This window comes from Nicotiana tabacum, chromosome 4 (genome assembly GCF_000715075.1).
Source record: "Nicotiana tabacum cultivar K326 chromosome 4, ASM71507v2, whole genome shotgun sequence".
NCBI classification, from domain to species: domain Eukaryota; kingdom Viridiplantae; phylum Streptophyta; class Magnoliopsida; order Solanales; family Solanaceae; genus Nicotiana; species Nicotiana tabacum.
Window position 1 is genome coordinate 94,926,008 of NC_134083.1, and position 18,830 is coordinate 94,944,837.

The 18,830-nt window shown below is 37.9% G+C and overlaps 1 long non-coding RNA gene across 1 annotated transcript; it reads right to left on the bottom strand.

The window, feature by feature from the left end:
* Window positions 1–15,729: 15,729 nt before the first annotated feature.
* On the bottom strand, window positions 15,730–17,556 carry LOC107786340 (uncharacterized). Its single transcript, XR_001648120.2, has 2 exons — window positions 16,813–17,556; window positions 15,730–16,066 (listed from the first exon to the last, which is right to left on the bottom strand). It is a non-coding gene; the product is annotated as an uncharacterized LOC107786340 (long non-coding RNA).
* Between the last annotated feature and the right edge of the window lie 1,274 nt (window positions 17,557–18,830).

Here is an 18,830-nt window from a genome sequence, read left to right on the forward strand (position 1 = left end):
CATATGGTTTTCTTATAGCCTGTTTGGTCAAGCTTCTCAAGAGGCCAAAAAGTTTTTTTTTTCAAAAGCGCTTTTTTTTTTCCTAACTTGAGGTGTTTGACCAAGCTTTTTTTTGGAGAAAAACGTGCTTTTGGGAAGAAGCAGAAAAAAGTAGCTTCTTCCCAAGAACAGAAGCAGAAGCAGTTTTGACTTTTCTTCTTACCAAAAATACCCTTAACAAAATATAGTATATACCAAAATAACCATTAGACCTAATACTTAGGATATTAATGTATAAATATTTCTTATTATTTTTAGGATAACTTTCTAATATATAGTAACTTTAGGGGTGAATGCTTTTATATTTGTTGAATGATTTTTAATATATTTAACTCATATTAAAAGAATTAAGTACTTTTAAATTTTATTTTCATATTTTACTTAAATAAAATGAAAAGATTTAATTATTGCATGTAATAACAAATTTTTAAGATTATTTATTTACTTATAATATTTACTATTAAGTAAATCTATTCATATCCTTATTCGTAATTTGATAATTAAAAGCACTTTCTAAAAAGCTTGGCCAAACACAAATTATTGTTCAAAAGTGCTTTTCAGAGTGATTAGCCAACACAAACTGTTTCTCTCCAAAAGTACTTTTTTTCAAAAGCACTTTTGAAAAAAATACTTTTCAAAATAAGCCGATTTCTCCAGTTTGGCCAAATATGCTATTAGTCTAATCATCCATTTTAAGAAGATATAATTTCCGCAAAATTGCACCAGTTGTCCCCTAAGAGACCAATCTTTAAATATTGTCCTTGTCTTTTACTTGAGTGTGAAGATAGGCTTCTTCACCAAGAACATCATAATTCTTCAATATTGAAAACTTAAAATTCTTGTGTGGAGGTAAAAACTAGAAGTTAATGATTGATTATTGTTAAAATCATCGAGTATTGATAATTTGTGCTTAAAATTTTAGTTCAAACACTAATTTAGTGGTTTGCTTTAAAAATCTCAAGACTCTATTTTTGGCCTTCGGTAAGTGTTGAAGAAGACAATTGCTGATTGGGGATCGTCTTTGTTGGTATTTGGAGATTTTGTTTCAACTTTGAGATTATTTAGAGCAGATTTGGGGTAGTTTGACTGGAATTGAAACTGCAATTCGAACAATACTTTGTTGAGCAACACAAATAAATTATGCCAATCGGGTAGACTTTGATGAATAATTGAATAGATAGGTCAATTGCAAATAACATAAAGTCAAGCCAATATGATATAATTTGGTGAAACAAACAAAACATTATGTCAATCGGGTAGAGTTTATGAATAATTTATCAAATGTATAGAATGCACATAATTCAAAGTCATGCCAATATGGTAGAGTTTGATGAACAATTGAACAATCACAAAGTCATGCCAAGAGGGTAAAGTTTCTGAAAAATTAGCAATATAGATAAAGTAAATATAGCATAAACTCTCCCAATCCGATAGAGAAATTCCTGACAAGCAATAAATGGTCATTTTTTAAATACATTAAAAAGATGGAGATAATATTTAAAGACCAGCCCCTTGTAGGGTCATTCCTGTCAATCACCTCATAATTACATAGTATATCAGCCGACCAAGAACTACAACTAAAAAGGTCTCATATTTTAGATCTTACCCGATTGGGCCCATATTGTATATATTTTATTACAAAGAATTCAGGGAATTTGCACCCGTACCCTATATTTGTGCCACCTTTTAACCTGTACCCTATTTTTGATAATTATTGATTTGGTAGTAAGTTGATAAAAAAATTCATAATAATATGACAATTACACCCCTGATAGTATTAGCATTAGCATGCTACTTTGGAGATGACCTTATTCGCATTAGCATACTATAAAACAAGCCCTGATAAACGTAGCAGCATGCTAACGTTTGGACTTTGGAGATGACGTTGTTTTACATTACCAGGAGTTATTCATTAGCATGCGAGATGGTGTAAAACTTCAACCAATTACAGTAGCAGCTGGAGTTATTTTACATTGAAGCTAAAATTTTATGCTAATGCATACTGAAGTTATTTATCCTGCAGACAACAGTTTTGTCATGAGTTTTATCCAAAATTTCAGTCTAAACATGCTGAAATTATTTAGTTCATTTGCTAAAACTTCAGACTAAACATGCTGAAGTTATTTAGTTCATTTGCTAAAATTTCAATTTAAACATGCTGAAGTTATTTAGTTTATTTGCGAAAACTTCAGACTAAACATGCTTAAGTTTTTGTCTTGCAATATGTAATTTTCTAATGAGTTTTTGCTAATGCATGCTGAAATTATTTAGTTCATTTGCTAAAATTTCAGACTAAACATGCTTAAGTTATTTAGTTCATTTGCTAAAACTTCAGACTAAACATGTTGAATTTATTTAGTTCATTTGCGAAAATTTCAGACTAAACATGCCTAAGTATTTGTCTTGTAATACAGACTAAACATGCTTAAGTTATTTAGTTCATTTGCTAAAACTTCAGACTAAACATGCTGAAGTTATTTAGATCATTTGCAAAAACTTTAGACTAAACATGCTTAAGTCTTTGTCTTGCAATATGTAATTTTCTAATGAGTTTTTGCTAATGCATGCTAAAATTATTTAGTTCATTTGCTAAAATTTCAGACTAAACATGCTTAAGTTATTTAGTCCATTTGCTAAAACTTTAGACTTATCATGCTTAAGTTATTTAGTTCATTTGCTAAAATTCCAGACTAAACATGCTTAAGTTATTTAGTTCATTTGCTAAAACTTCATGCCAAAACATGCTGAAGTGTTGTCCTGCAATATACAATTTTGTCAATAGTCCTGAAGGGTAAAATCGTCTTTTTAAAACTCTTTTAACAAAAAAATGGTACGGATGCAAACGGAAAAACAAAACGGGTATAAGTTAAAAGGGAGCGACCAAATAGGACGCCCCATACAATTTTTACAAAAAAATCATATTGTCCAAATCTTAAGCTTACACATCTTTACTCCTCTTCTTCTTATTCTCTCCACTCCACTGGCCACATCTTCTAGGTTTGTCACGAAGTCAAGATTTTGATAGCCAAATAAAACATAGGTCGGGGAATTGGAAGCTTTTCATATCTGAAATTTTATGAAAAATTGTGCTCAAATTCGAAAAGATGATGTTAAAATTAGGAAGCTTAATTCTAGAGATTTGGTTCAATTGGGACTAGCTTGCAACTATTTCATAACGAATTTGGTGACGTAAAATTGAGAGAAGATGAACTTTGTTCTTGATTTTTGTTGAAGTCTCTTCAAGATTGAATTTCTAGGTATATATGGTGTAACGATCCGACCGGTCGTTTTGAGCTCTAGCACGTCGTTCGGCTGTTTGAGACCTTGAGCAGCTTCACTTCAGGTATTACGATTTGTACGCGTGGTCGGAATTGAATTTCGGGAAGTTCGGAGTTGATTTGGAAAGAAAGTTCTCATTTCGGAAGCTTTAAGTTGGAGGAATTTACTAAGGTATGATTTTTGAATAAACAACCTCGAAATCGGATTTTAAAGTTCCAACAGGTTCGTATGATGATTTTAGACTTGGGCGTATGTCCGGATCGGCTTTTGAATGACCCGGGAGCGTTTTGGCGCCTATTGTGGAAAGTTGGCATTTTGGAAGGATTTAATAAATTTGGGTTGAAGTGTATTTCAATGTTATCGATGTACGTTTGGGATTCCGAGCCTGGAAATAGCTCCATATGGTGATTCTGGACTTAGGGGCGCGTCCGGAAGTAGATTTGGAGGCCCGTAGGTCATTTTAGGGTCATTTGGCGAAAGTTGGAAATTTAAAGTTTTTTTGGAAAGTTTGACCGAGGGTGGACTTTTTGATATTGGGTTCGGATTCCGACTCTGAAAGTTGGAGTAGGTTCGTAATGTCATTTAATATTTGCACGCAAAATTTGGCGTCATTCTGAGTTGACTTGATAGGAATCGGACGCGCGGGAGTATTTTTAGAAGTTTTTGAGTTCATGAGTTAATCTATGCGTTTTGGCGTCCGATTTGTGGGTTTTGATGTTATTTCAGTGTTTCGATCGCTCGAGCGAGTTTGTATGATGTTGTTAGACTTTTGTGGGTGTTTGGTGTGGAGCCCCGAGGGCTCGGGTGAGTTTCGGATGTTCGGGAGGATGAGAAAAACTTCAGTTTTTCTGGTATTTCTTGGCATCTGTTGCAGGTCTCGCAAATACGAGAATTTGTTCGCATTTGCGAACCTCGCATTTGCAAAGAAGCCTGATCTGGGCATAGCTCGCATTTGCGAGGAAGGAGTTCACATTTGCGAGGGTGGGAAATTTCTGTGGGGTTCGCATTTGCGAAGATTTTGGTCGCAAATGCGACCTTGGCAGGGGTGGCTCTCCTTCGCATTTGTGATGCTTTTGTCGCAATTGCGACCATCACATTTGCGAACCAGATGTCGCAAATGCAACGTCTGCCACTGGAGCAAGGGCTTTTATTTCGGGACGTAGCTCATTTCTCTCATTTCCCACTTGAACTTAGGCGATTTTTGAGAGCATCTTGAGAGAGGTTCCATCAACATTAAAGAGGTAAGTGATTCCCGTGTATTTTGAGTTAAATACTTGGATTATACATAGATTTTAACATAGAAATTCATGAAAATTTGTAAAAATTTGGAGTTTTGGTGGAAAACCTAGAAATTGGTATTTTAGGATTTTGACCACGAATTTGGACATGAAATTGAGAATAAATTATATATTTGAGTTTGTGAGGTTATGGGTAATGGTTATCTTCAAAAAATTCGAAATTCGGGCACGTGGGTCCGAGGGTGATTTTTATCGACTTTTCGAACGGAGTTGGAAATTGTTGTAAATTGGATTATATGAGTATTAGAGTATATATTTATGAATTTGCACATTTATTGACTAGTTTTGGAGCGTTGGGCTTCGATTGGAGTTGTTGGAAAGGTTTTTACTTACTTCATGTTATTGAGTTTAGAGTCGTTCTATACAATCCATGCTTAATTATATTATCGATATTTTATTGTTAGCCCATAGTAAGTGTCGGAGTCGACCCCTCGTCACTACTTCTTCGAGGTTATACTGGATACTTATTGGGTACGCGTTGATTTACGTACTCATACTACACTTAATGCACATTTTTGTGAAGGTACATATATGTCTAGTGGCCTTGTGGGTGCAGAGGTGTGGTTAATGCGGGGGCTTAGGCGAGCTGCATTTTATATTACGATCCACAGTCAGTAGAGTCTCCATCAGAGTTATTTATATCTTTCCTGTCTAATTTATATTCCGGATAAATACTGTATTTTATTTTTACTCACTAGTAAATGCTCATGCACCCGTGACACCGGGTTTCTAGAATGGTTATGGGTTGTTCAATATTTTAGTTGCGAAAATATTATCATTTACTCCGTAAGTTCTATCTTTTACTATTTAATCGAAGGAAATTACGATTTAAAAATACTAAAAATGAGTAATTAAGTTAATCAATTATTGTTGGCTTGCCTGACAGTGGTGTTAGGCGCCATCACGACCTTTAATGGATTTTGGATCGTGAGAACATGGTATCAGAGCACTAGGTTCACTTAGGTCTCATGAGTCATGAGCGAGTCTAGTAGAGTCTTGCGAATCGGTACGGAGACGTCTGTACTTATCTTCGAGAGGCTACCGGGCTGTTAGGAACACTTCCTTTCTTGATTCCTCATTGTGCGATTCGATTCCTCTGAGGCTTGTGCTTTTATTTCTTTCCTATTTAATCTTATGCGACATGAAGCGCTGGTTATCTATTGGGAATCGAGGAATTTTAATGGTACTACAGATGTGGTGCAGGATATTTCTCCATGCATAATTTCTTAGGCTATGGTCGTCGCCTTGTGGAAGGTTGTCCTGTTGTTTCAGCTCAGTATCAGTAATTCCTATGGTTTTGAAGTTGGGACCTAGTTGTTATGATGATTCATGAGTTGTTATCGCATAGTATTGATGTAATGGTAAAATGCTTGTCTATGTGTCAGGGCAATGAATAAATTGAAAGGAGGTTTTTCTCAGTGCAGGATTCAGAGGTTCAGCGTTTTATTTCCAGCGGAGGAAAGGCAATCGGACTATGAACATTCGGGGTTGGGTTGATGGAGTAATGAGACTTGGCATTTTTGAGCATGGCAAAATTTTCATCTGTGGTGTGGCGTCGTTGTCCTTGTTGAATGTGTTAAGTTCGCCGGTGTTATGATTTTCTTCAATTCGCCTTCGGGGTAGGGTATGGTGGAATGGTGTCGGGGAAGCGGCTGTCAGAGATCGCGATGTGCTGTGGTTCAAAATCGAATCGGTGTTCCTAGTATTGGTGGCTCGAGAAAGGTGATCTTCTGGGAGGTTTAAAGTTGGTAGCGATCTATTAATCCAGGTGCTACAGAGATGGATTTTGATGTAAGGCAACAACTGGGCAGCGAAGGATGAGGAAGGACATGGCAGAAGGGAGTCTCGCTGTGGTTGAATTACTAGTAGGTTAAGTATGAAAAGCAGAAGTCGGGAAGTTGCCTAAAGGAGAGGGTTTGACGAAAGTGGGAGAGTGGCAGAGTAGCATATGGGTTCTATGGTAGGATAGTTGCACGCCTTAAGGAAAGTTTAGAGTGATTTGGGATTCATGGTGGACAGTGACTAGGTTTACGGGCTTAATTTGGAATATTGGCTGCTATACGGAGGAAGGTTGAATACGACGGAAAGGAGTTGCTTGATATGAAGAAGGATACAACATGACTTTGGATTGGAATGTATTGACGCACCTTTAGTTGGTGTCCATGAGGAGTGAACGGTCTTGTACAAACCGGTGAATGAGCACGGGCTCAGGATGGTTTAAGGATTTCATAGTAATTGTACTCAGTGCAGCGTCGTTGGATGGTGTCGGCAAGGACTTTCCACAGGTGGGTTATCTCCTGGGAGCATGCTAGTGATTTAGAGTGTTCACAAAATGTGTAACAGAAAGATTTCAAGGAATTTGGCGGGTCGATTGCGCGAGGTCATGTCAGTGGGGAAGAAGGAATCTTGGTGGGTTCCAGGGCTATGTAATTGTAGCTTCAGGCTAAGTGGGAGAGCACCACCTTCTACGATTGGATTGCATGGTTGTCTACTTGTGAGGTTTCTAGTTATCAGCATATTGGTAGGTTATTACGGCTAAGGAAAGAGAACATCAGTGGTAATTCGAGCAAAGGATTTGGGGGAAATGTGTACTATATTTGTCCTTAATCGATTCATGTTCAGTCTTTGGGAAGACTCAGGATTTATGCTTCGTGTAGATGTGATGTACAAGAAAGGTGATTCAGTCGGGTGCTTCTTTGAGAGGGCGTTCATGTGCTAGCAGAGCCTTGGAGTTTGATCATATTCGGGGACAAGTCAAAGTGGGTGACTCTCAACAACGGTCCTAGTGTGGTTCCTAAGGATTTTGATTCCGTAGTATGGTTAAGTATCGAGCATTGCAGCAGATTACGAAAAGGGGCTTGGAGTGTTCTATGTTATCATCGGTCTGCGGTGCTGTCACGCCCCGAACCTAGGAGCGAGACAAGCACCCCGTGCCTCACCTAACCTGGCGTACCAAATTGCGACTAAGGGACTCTGAACACATAATGTCATACTTTGGCCATGGGGCCACCTTGCAAGACAATCTGCGAAGCAAAATATAAAACTGAATGGAAACTAGCACTAACTAAATATCAATATAAAGCTAGGCCGACAAGGCCGTCATAGCTACTACAGCTGACAAACCACCAATTTATACAAACCCAACATACTGCACTAACCAACAGGATATGCCTACAAGCCTCTACTGATAGATGTACTGTGATCGGAACAGGGCCCCGACCTACCCATAATATATACAGATATACATAAGATGTACACAAAACTCTAGTCCTGGCAACTCCGAAAGACGTGGAGCTTACCGATCAGGCGGAACTCGGAAAACACCTACTGAGGAGGTCTACCCGTCTGTCTGTCTGAACCTGCACGCATGAAATGCAGCGCCCCCAAAAAAGGGACGTCAGTACGAAATAATGTACCGAGTATGTAAGGCAATAAAATAACTGAAATCTGAAACTGAACTGATAATATGATAACTGAAATTAACTGGGAGTCAAAGATGATCTGGAGATATACTTACCTGCTGATACTGACTCAACTCCTTCAATATAGTAAGTAAAATAATTGTACGGCCTTATAAGGCTCGGTATATATAACTGCTCTGCCATAGTAGGCTCGCTTATAGGCGCTCGGCCATACTAGGCTATGTATCTCGACCATGCTGGGCTCGCTCATAGGCGCTCGGCCACAGTAGGCTCGGTATATAACTTTCCATCTGATCAGAGGTTGCCCAATAGGGGCCTGCCCATCGATTATAGCTCGATGGTAATGAAAATACTGTAATACTGTATATATAGGCTTGCTGCTCTCTTGACTGAAAGAAGACAATACTAAAATTGAATATAGAGTCTCAATAAGGAATAATATTGTAACTTATGAGACTAGAATAGTGTGAATAAATTCATGAATATGAACTTCTCTTTTGTCTCATTACTAACACATGTAGCTACGAGATCATGCCAAAATGAAGGAAGGCTTAGCCTTAACATACCTTATCACAATCTTTTCAATCACCAAGTTGAACTCACCTCTTCGCACCTTAATCTACAAGAATGATAATAATACTATCGTTAAGTTACGAAAGGTACAACTATCGCACAACGAACGACAAACCTATTTTGTATTAAAACGGGCAGCATCTCCCCTATAATATGCCCTTCCTCCAACTTCAAGATAACACCAACAATACAAGGACAGAACAATAACAACATATATACATCATTTTCCAGCCCTATATACACCATCAAATACTACAAAACAGCCCAACACACCCCAATCTCTTCGTACACAAAACGACCACCGTAGTAGTGTCAAACGACCCGAAAATGTTATGACGAACGACCAGCCAACCACCCTACATTTATATGGTGTTTATAAACCCCCTTCCTCCTCCAAAACTCCACAAAATAGTAATAAAACACGCAGCCCAACAGCAACACAAAACAGTCCACAAAACAGTCCGCTACAAGTGAATAACTCGAACTCACGGCTTCCGATCACCATCCCGTGAGTTCTTACAAGTATAGAACGACTTACCATGAATTTACAGCAGAAAAAATGGATGAAAGAGAGCAGTAAACTCACCTTATTTGTTGGATAACTCAGCTCCTATCTTGGTTCTTCAAACTCTAAGTTTTACCTCCAATTGGAACTTGAAAGGGAGAGAAAATCAATTAGGGTTTGTGGGAAATTTTTGGGAGGATTCTTTGCAGAGCTTATGTCTGGTTATTATGCTCTATTTTAAGTCTAATATATGAAGAAAATAGGCCCTTAAAAGGCCTCTTTGGACGACCCGAAATGGCCCATTTTTGGGCTTTCATTTAAGCAAGTAGGTGACACACCTACTTGTCACCTAGCAGCTTGCGCAGTATCGCAAAAATGCACATATCTCTCTACTCCGATGTCGTATTGACAAATGGTTTAATGCGTTGGAAAATAGACTCATAGATCTTTAATTTGATGGGTGGAACACACCATAACTCTAAGTATATTGGGAGAAAATTGCAGTTACATTTGACCCAAAGTTTCAGTAAAACTTATGAATGTAACTTGTGATGACTTTCATCGACTTTTGTTCCACAACTCGCTTGACTTAAAAACATAACACACGGATGTAATACGACTAATATAAATCATAACATAATCTCTTTATCATGTTAATTACCCTAGTCTCACCCCAAAGGTACATGTTATAACATTCCCAACTTGTCGACTTTCGATGAAACATTGTTTTATTTAATTGCTTTAGCTTCTGAACTGTCCAACCCTCTTTGTACTTGTTGTTCATGATCTTCAATATTTGTAACCTCAGAGGTAACATGATTAACTTACTTTATATACTTTTAAATATTATCTCATTTTTTTGTCCTACATTAGTTTGCTTACGACGCATTTTTACATACGAAAATATAGGGTGTAACAGGTGCAGCACTGGAGGAATGGGAGAAAATAACTCTGGATTCATAAAGGAAATATCAGAATGGGTGTACCGGTTGAAGATGCGAATATGCGCACAAGGAGGGTATGAGATGGTTTGTGGGTTTTGAGACAACGTGGTCTCGTGAAATAGGGTCCTTCTGGATGAGTGCGAATTGGGTTCGCCATGTCTTGAATGAAGATATTATTATTCCTAAGGCATGTCCGGAGTAAATTAGAAGAAGTCGGATCGGTTAGCAATGATTGAATTGGCATGACGTAACAACGATCAGTCCTTCAACATGTTAAGTTTTACAGGTGGTTGTGGCGGTACATGCGAGGCTTGACGGCCACCGTAATTGATTTTACTTGGAGGCATTCGATTTATTATGGTCTGTTATGTGTAGATGGATCCCGGAAGGGTTATGGTGGTTTAGACCACTACTTGAGGTTTGTAGTTTTTGCCGTTATGGGAATTCAGACACGTGTTGCAATGGTTCTCTTGAAATGAGTAAAGTAAAAGGTTTCTATATGATGAAATATGTATCCTATTAGTGGTTCAAGAGTTATGATAAAATTCTTGGGTTCTCGCGTATTTGTAAGGTAGGTGCGGTAAGCGACATGAAATTTAAAAGTTGAGGATCAAGGTTGCAGTTCGGTGTTGACAGGGATGTCACGAGCTCGGATGAGCAGGGAAGGATTCAGATGTTTAGAGTAAGCTGATATCGTCTTTAGCGTCACCTGGGATCGGTGTCCTACGTGAGAGGCTTTATGTACTCATTTGCGGATTTTTGATTTGCCCTACAACATTAGTATGGCCGGTGGTATGGATGTGCACACTTGTTACCCGGTGTGGAAGATCGGGGGAGCGTATTCCGCGAAAAAATTGTATAAGTGTGACATGTAGTCACTTGATTGATTAAAGATTGAAACCAAATGTGGAGATTTTTGTACTATCGCTAATATGAGGGTTTAGGCCTGAAAAGGTGCTCTATTCAGTTGGTTGTAAATTGTGGAAGTTTGTTCCGGATTCGACGGTTATTCTTGCGTGTCATGGGAAAAGGGTCATTGTGGATCCTTGAGAGGTTATTTGCCCAAGCATGGTATGATCAGGATCAGTTTGAGGTCCGTTGATGGGTCCAAATGTGGATGTGTACTCTACACCAGCCTGGGTGTGTTCATTCAGCATAGCATTCCTTATGGAAGAGTATTCGGGCGTGGGATGTTAATTTCGTCGCCAGCTATTTCATGTAATACTCTATGGTGCCATGTGGGTTGTGAGACGGCTTGATTATTTGTACAATGTGTTGAGGTCCCGCATAGTGGTGGTGTTATGTGAGCAGGATGGCTCTCGAGATGCAGATCATATATCGCACCTTAGTTGTGCTTGAGTTTTATAGCGTATGAAGCTACCCGTCTCCCTAGGATTTGTATTGTGCACTTGGTGTGCTTATGGTTGATATTCGGGCATTTCGTGAGTATAAGCGTTATGGATATATACGTGTCTTCTTTAGATTATTATGTGTGGATCGGGTGGCACGCCGCCACGGGTATCATGGTTGGATTGGGTTGCACGCCGCAACGGTATCATGCGTGGATCGGGTTGCACGCCGCAACTGCTTGATGTTGAGTACAGTTTCCCATAGCTATTCTTGTGTGTTTTGTGTCTCATTTCTGAGGAAGGTTCATAACATCTTTTCGGTGATTAAATTAGTTACGTGGGTTGAGTAGTTCTTTCCAGAGTTCGTTTTCCTTATGTATCACATTCGAGTTTGTAGCTTGTGGGCACATTGTGGCATATGAGATTTTTGGCAGTATCTGAGGTGGCTTATTGCCTGAGCAGCTTATACTGGGTGAGACGATATTATAAGACATGGGATCAGTGCGATCAAATTTATATGAAGCATATTAAAGAGCAAATATCGTTATTTGGTTCATAATGAGGTAATGGTTCTTGTCAAGAGGAGAAACTCAATGATTTGTTGACACGACAGTTGGTTATGAATCTTTACACCTCTTCCGTCGTGGAAGCATTGCAAGAGTTGAAACAAGACTTATATATGTCATGAGGAGTGTTGTGGGTATCAGATTCGTGGAACTTCGGCTATTGTTATCGGAGGATGTTATTATGGTCATGAGAATTATACGGTGCATGGTGTGAATTCAGAAAAGCTATGCAATCATGTATTGGTGCATCGGGTAGTGATTGATACGGTGTCCGTATGTTGGAAACAGGCTTGGTGGAGAATTCTGGATGTTGGAATTTGGCACTAAGGCTTATTTGACTAAATAAAAGGGAGGATCTTCGGACTGGCTCAAGCTAATGTGCTCAACTGGGTTGTGGTAGCACGGGTAGGTGCACGGGGTGTTAAACAGTGATTTCGTACAACTCTAGAGCAGTTCTTAGCACGTTCGAGGACGAACGTATGTTTAAGTGGGAGAGAATGTAATGACCCGACCGGTTGTTTTGATCTCTAGCGCGTCGTTTGGAAGTTTGAGGCCTTGAGCAGCTTCACTTCAGGTATTACGACTTGTACGCGTGGTTAGAATTGAATTTCGGGAAGTTCGGAGTTGATTTGGAAAGAAAATTCTCATTTCGGAAGCTTTAAGTTGGAGGAATTTACTAAGGTGTAATTTTTGAGTAAACGATCTCGGAATCGGGATTTTAAAGTTCCAACAGGTTCGTATGATGATTTTGGACTTGGGCGTATGTCCGGATCGGGTTTTGGATGATCCGGGAGCGTTTCGGCGCCTATTGTGGAAAGTTGGCATTTGGAAGGATTTCATAAATTTGGGTTAAAGTGTATTTCAATGTTATCGATGTCCATTTGGGATTCCAAGCCTGGGAATAGCTCTGTATGGTGATTCTGGATTTAGGGGGGCGCCCGAAAGTAGATTTGGAGGTCCGTAGGTCATTTTAGGGTCATTTGGCGAAAGTTGAAAATTTGACGTTTTTTTTGAAAAGTTTGACCGAGGGTGAACTTTTTGATATTGGATTCGGATTCCGATTCCGGAAGTTGGAGTAGGTTCGTAATGTCATTTAAGACTTGCACGCAAAATTTGACATCATTCCGAGTTGATTTGATAGGAATCGGATGCGCGGGAGTATTTTTAGAAGTTTTTGAGTTCATGAGTTAATCCATGCGTTTTGGCGTCCGATTCGTGGGTTTTGATGTTATTTCAGTGTTTCGATCGCTCGAGCGAGTTTGTATGATGTTGTTAGACTTGTGTTGGTGTTTGGTGTGGAGCCCCAAGGGCTCGGGTGAGTTTCGGACGTTCGGGAGGATGAGAAAAACTTTAGTTTTTTTGGTGTTTCTTGGCAACTGTTGCAGGTCTCGCAAATATATGAATTTGTTCGCATTTGCAAACCTCGCATTTGCGAAGAAGCGTGATCTGGGCATAGAGCGCATTTGCGAGGAAGGAGTTCACATTTGCGAGGGTGAGAAATTTCTTAGGGGTTCGCATTTGCGAAGATTTTGGTCGCAAATGCGACCTTGGTAGGGGTGGCTCTCCTTCGCATTTGCGATGCTTTTGTTGCAATTGCGACCATCGCATTTGCGAACCAGATGTCGCAAATGCGACGTCTGCGACTGGAGCAAGGGCATTTATTTCGGGACTTAGCTCATTTCCCACTCGGACTTACGCGATTTTTGAGAGTATCTTGAGAGGGGTTCCATCAACATTAAAGAGGTAAGTGATTCCCGTGTATTTTGAGTTAAATACTTGGATTATATATAGATTTTAACATGAAAATTTGTAGAAATTTGGGATTTTGGTGGAAAACCTAAAAATTGGTATTTTAGGATTTTGACCAAGAATTTGGACATGAAATTGAGAATAAATTATATATTTGAGTTTGTGAGGTTATGGGTAATGGTTATCTTCGAAAATTTTCGGAATTCGGGCACGTGGACCGAGGGTGATTTTTATCGACTTTTCGAACAGAGTTGGAAATTGTTATAAATTGGATTATAATGAGTATTAGAGTATATATTTATGAATTTGCATATTTATTGACTAGTTTTGGAGCGTTGGGCTTTAGTTGGAGCTGTTGGAAAGGTTTTTGGAACCAGTTATGGAATTTCGGAACGAGGTAAGTCTTCTTTCTAACTTTGTAAGAGGGAATTAACCCCATAGGTGAATCAAATCATTATGTGCTTCTAATTGTGGGGGCTACGTACGCACGGGGTGACGAGAGTCTGTGCGTAGCTACTATTATGCTTATGTCCGGGTAGTCTAGGACCCATATCATGTTGTACTTGCGATGTTTGCCCCCTACTTGTTAATTTAATTATTTAAAACACTTAGAAATTCGATAAAGGAATTGTAAAAAGGTTAAACTTCATTTACTTGACCGTTAAATGGGAATTTTTAATTCTTGAAATATTTTCCCCTTAATAAATCTTGAATTGGTTGTTTAATGTGTATTTTCTTTTGTGGAGCGAGCCGAACGCCTCGATAGCAGATAGATGCATCTATGGTTCGCGACGTTCGACCCTCGGCAGTGCACAGTTTAAATATTTATGTTGGATCGGGCCGTACGACCTCGACATGATTTGCGCATGATTAAATTGGTTGCTTTGGAATTTATAACAATTGATATTGCTTCACTGGCCTGAGATACAAATTGTTAAATGATGAAAATAATTTTTGAAATTTCCTATTAACAAAAGAATTGTTTACTTACTTCATGTTATTGATTTTACAACCGTTCTATACAATCCATGCTTAATTATATTATCGATATTTATTGTTAGCCCATAGTTAGTGTCAGAGTCGACCCCTCGTCACTAATTCTTCGAGGTTAGACTGGATACTTACTGGGTACGTGTTGATTTACGTACTCATACTACATTTGCTTCACATTTTTGTGCAGGTACATATATGTCTAGTGGCCTTGTGGGCGCAGAGGTGTGGTTAATGCGGGGACTTAGGCGAGCTTGTATTCTATATTACGATCCGCAGCCAGCAGAGTCTCCATCAGAGTTATTTATATCTTTCCTGTCTAATTTGTATTTTGGACAGATGTTGTATTTTATTTTTACTCCCTAGTAAATGCCCATGCACCTGTGACACCGGGTTTTGGGAATGGTTATGGGTTGTTCAGTATTTTAGTTGCCAAAATATTATCATTTACTCCCTAAGTTCTATCTTTTACTATTTAATCGAAGGAAATTACGATTTGAAAATATTAAAAATGAGTAATTAAGTTAATTAATTATTGTTGGCTTGTCTGACAGCGGTGTTAGGCGCCATCACGACCTTTAATGAATTTTGGGTCGTGACATATGGTTTAGCTGAGATTTGAACCTATTCCAATTTCTGAGGTTTTCTGTACAAATTGAGGAAGATTTATATTAGCAAAGAAAATTCAATGAGTAAATATTGCTGAAATTATTTGGGTGAAGCTCGTCCTTGAGTTTGAGATCGAATTGGTGACGTTTTAGACCTATCTCATATGAAATTTCGTGAGTTGAAGTTTAAAAGAAACAAAGTCCAATTTTTGTATAAACTTTATACAATATTGTATAATTATATAAAAGTGTGTAGGATTGGCCCGTGCTTCCAACAGTTTGCATAATAGTGTATTGTATTTCACATATATTGTTTATCACAAGAAGTTACCATTTTCTGATATAGTAGATTCATCAACTGATTCATCCAAATCCTTAGAATTTCTTGTGCAAGTTGTGCAACCATGTCACAACAAATACCAACATTTCACATATATAGTCATCACAACAAACATTAAAATTTACCGTAAAATTCAACAAACTTTCGAACAACACCATGCTTGCTTAGCATTTGAGTGATTGTCAATACCAAGCCGGTGGCAATTACCTGATAGGCGTATCAGTTGAGTAAGAAAGTTCTATATTTTTCTTGATCAAGTGAGGGCAGGTAGCATTGGATGACTTCAGAAAAATGCTTGTAGTATTTGCAGAACCCAAGGGCTTTGCGATGTTGTAAAGCCAGAGGATATAATTGGTAGCGCAACTTTTGATCAAACCAGCTGAAAGAATGGTTAGTTGATATACCTGCACTTACAGAGAATGTAAATTCATCTTTCAATATTATAAAGCATAATTTAATGGAAATTCTTTTCAGTAAATAGCAAAGATGCGGATGTCGATGTTGTGAGAAGCATCGACAAAGCATAATCGATGAACAAAGAGTCATAAAATGCTCTCAATTCTGTTTCAGATGAAAAAGCAATACAGACAATCTCTTTGTTTCGGTTCCACTTTCTCATTTATGTTTAATTTGACTCTTATTTCATTCTCTAATGCATTTCTTTTCTAGGAGTGAAGTGGAGTTAGCATTACTATCTTCTTGCTGTTTGGCCAAGTTGAAAACTTGTTGTGACAGAATAATGGCACTATTAGTCAAAGATAGCTTAAATTTCTTCTACTTCAGTCACTTCTTATTTAATACCATCTTAACCACAGTTCAAGTACTCAGCCATATATTTGCGTGGAATGACTATCGTTCCAACTGATACATTCAAATGTGTGCTCATGGGAGGTTCAGTTTTGACATTTTATATGATAAGTGAGAATCTTGATTCAGCTTGGCATTGTGACATGGGAAGATGAACTTTTAGAAGGCAATTTCACAAACACATAGCAAGCAAACTGAAAGAAAAGCTGCCAAAGATTAAAAAATTGAGATCTAGCAAACAATTGGTGATTCCTTAGACTTATTAAACCCAGAAGCAACGCATGAAAAAAACAGAGTGGGGGGAAGATCAAGAAATACCGTTCAAATCAATGCACCAACTTACCTGCACAAAGACCTTCAATAATCGGTGATGTCGGAAGTAGCAGCAAAATCGGTAAACTTAACATAAAAAGAAATCTGAAGATGAAGTGGAGAAAGAAAGAAGATGAACAGAAGCAGGCGGAAGGCAGATTAATTGCTGGTATGTATGTACCGGGGAGTTCTTATATTGCCACCACCGGTCAAGTTGCTCTAGCTTTCAGTAAAATTTTGGAGAAGACCAAAGTAGCCCTTGTATAATATTCAGCTAAACATGGACTTTAATTTGTATGTCTTGCTTTTGCAATTAACACAAGGAGCAACACCAAACCACCAATACTGGCTTGAATAATAACCAAATGATAATCAAAAGGCTTCGGAGGAGCTCCAATAGGCGGGAAAAATGGAACTTCTATGTGTTATAACCGTAAAAAAAGGAAGTAAAAAGCTGCACAAAGTATCATCTAAGCCGGTGACCCATTTTACATGTCAAAGATAACAGAAACACTAAGAAATTTTTTTGGTGCTTTACAATTTTTATGTCTCTAACATCATATGGTGAAAGAAAAAAAAAAAAAGTCAAAATGGCCTCCGAGCCACTTACACTTGCATCCAATTATCGGTAAATGAACTTAAATTTTTTTTATTTGAACACTTCAACTTAATCATTTTTACATTAATAAACTACTTTGACCATTGACCATACTTACGTGGTGATGACATAGTTGATGCAGCAGAGATACATGCAAATCATGCTTGTAAGGCGCGTAACTATGCTAGTATTCATTTTAAGAAAAAAATTAAAACTATAAACAATAAAGAAACAAAGGAAATGTAAAATCAGTCACTTGCTTTCCTTACACCTTCGCTAATCCCCCGTCTTTCTTCCCCTTTTTCTTTTCCCCATTAACGTCGGTCCCTCCACCTCCCCTAATTCCCCTTTAATTTCTCCTCCTTTTCCTTTTCACGATTAATTTTTTTTTCTTATAATGAAAATTTTGTGCAACTTTTTGATTTTTCAGGGATTGTGATTTTGATTGGTCTTAGCAGTTAAAGATAAAAAAGTGATGATTATCAAAGATGGTTTTGATGAGGTCACTTGTGGATTTTTTCGGGGCGAATTGATTGTGCTTCTCTCACTTGCAGATTTGGATGTTGGAGGTTTTGAGAGTTGAATTCTATCGGAATTGCCATATATCTTATGCAACTCCCCAATTTGTTTCGCCCCCAAGATCCTAGCAGGTATAGCGAATACGAATAGAAAGAAAAAAAGTTAAAATATTAAGAAATTGGTATTTTTTTTAATTGATTTGGAAGTTTTAGAATGAAGAAAGATGGAGTTCATAGTTGATTTGAGGGGGTTTTAGAGTAGATGAGGATGATGTCTATGGTGGATGAAACATATGGTGATGGTGGGGCTGTCATGGTATAGAAGAAGAGAAAGATTTTTTTAAAAATTTTAATAAATTGGTAAAACATGACTGGGACCTGTAAATTACACTTGTCAAACAATAATAGGTTAAGAATATGACGTGTCAACTGTGTCATAGCGATTGAGGAACACGCTTAGCTAGGGCATTTATTAGTACTCATTCTGTCAAGTAAAAGTATTAAAATAGGAAACTTCTAAGTTCATTTACCGGGTTGACAATTGGGTACAAGTTTAGATGGTCAGAGGCTATTTTGCCAAGAAAAAATTCACATGCTTTTGACATTCATACCTCTGAGTTGTCTAACAAAATTCTAGATAGCACTATAACAAGTTTAACTTATTTGAGAACTTTTACATAATAAGGAGGTTATTTTACTATCCTTAGCACATCTAAGAAACTCTAGTAAATAAAAACAGTACATTCCAACATTAGGACAAAAGTGAAATTCCTGACAAGCAGCAAGAATATGTCACACTTATATTTTATCAGCAGAAAAACTTAGATTTCCATCGTACCATAAATAGTATTTTACTTAGAGGTATGGGTTAAGCAAGAATCGATTTGACAAAAAGAAGTTTCAGTAAGCACCAAGTTTTCTAATCACATCAAA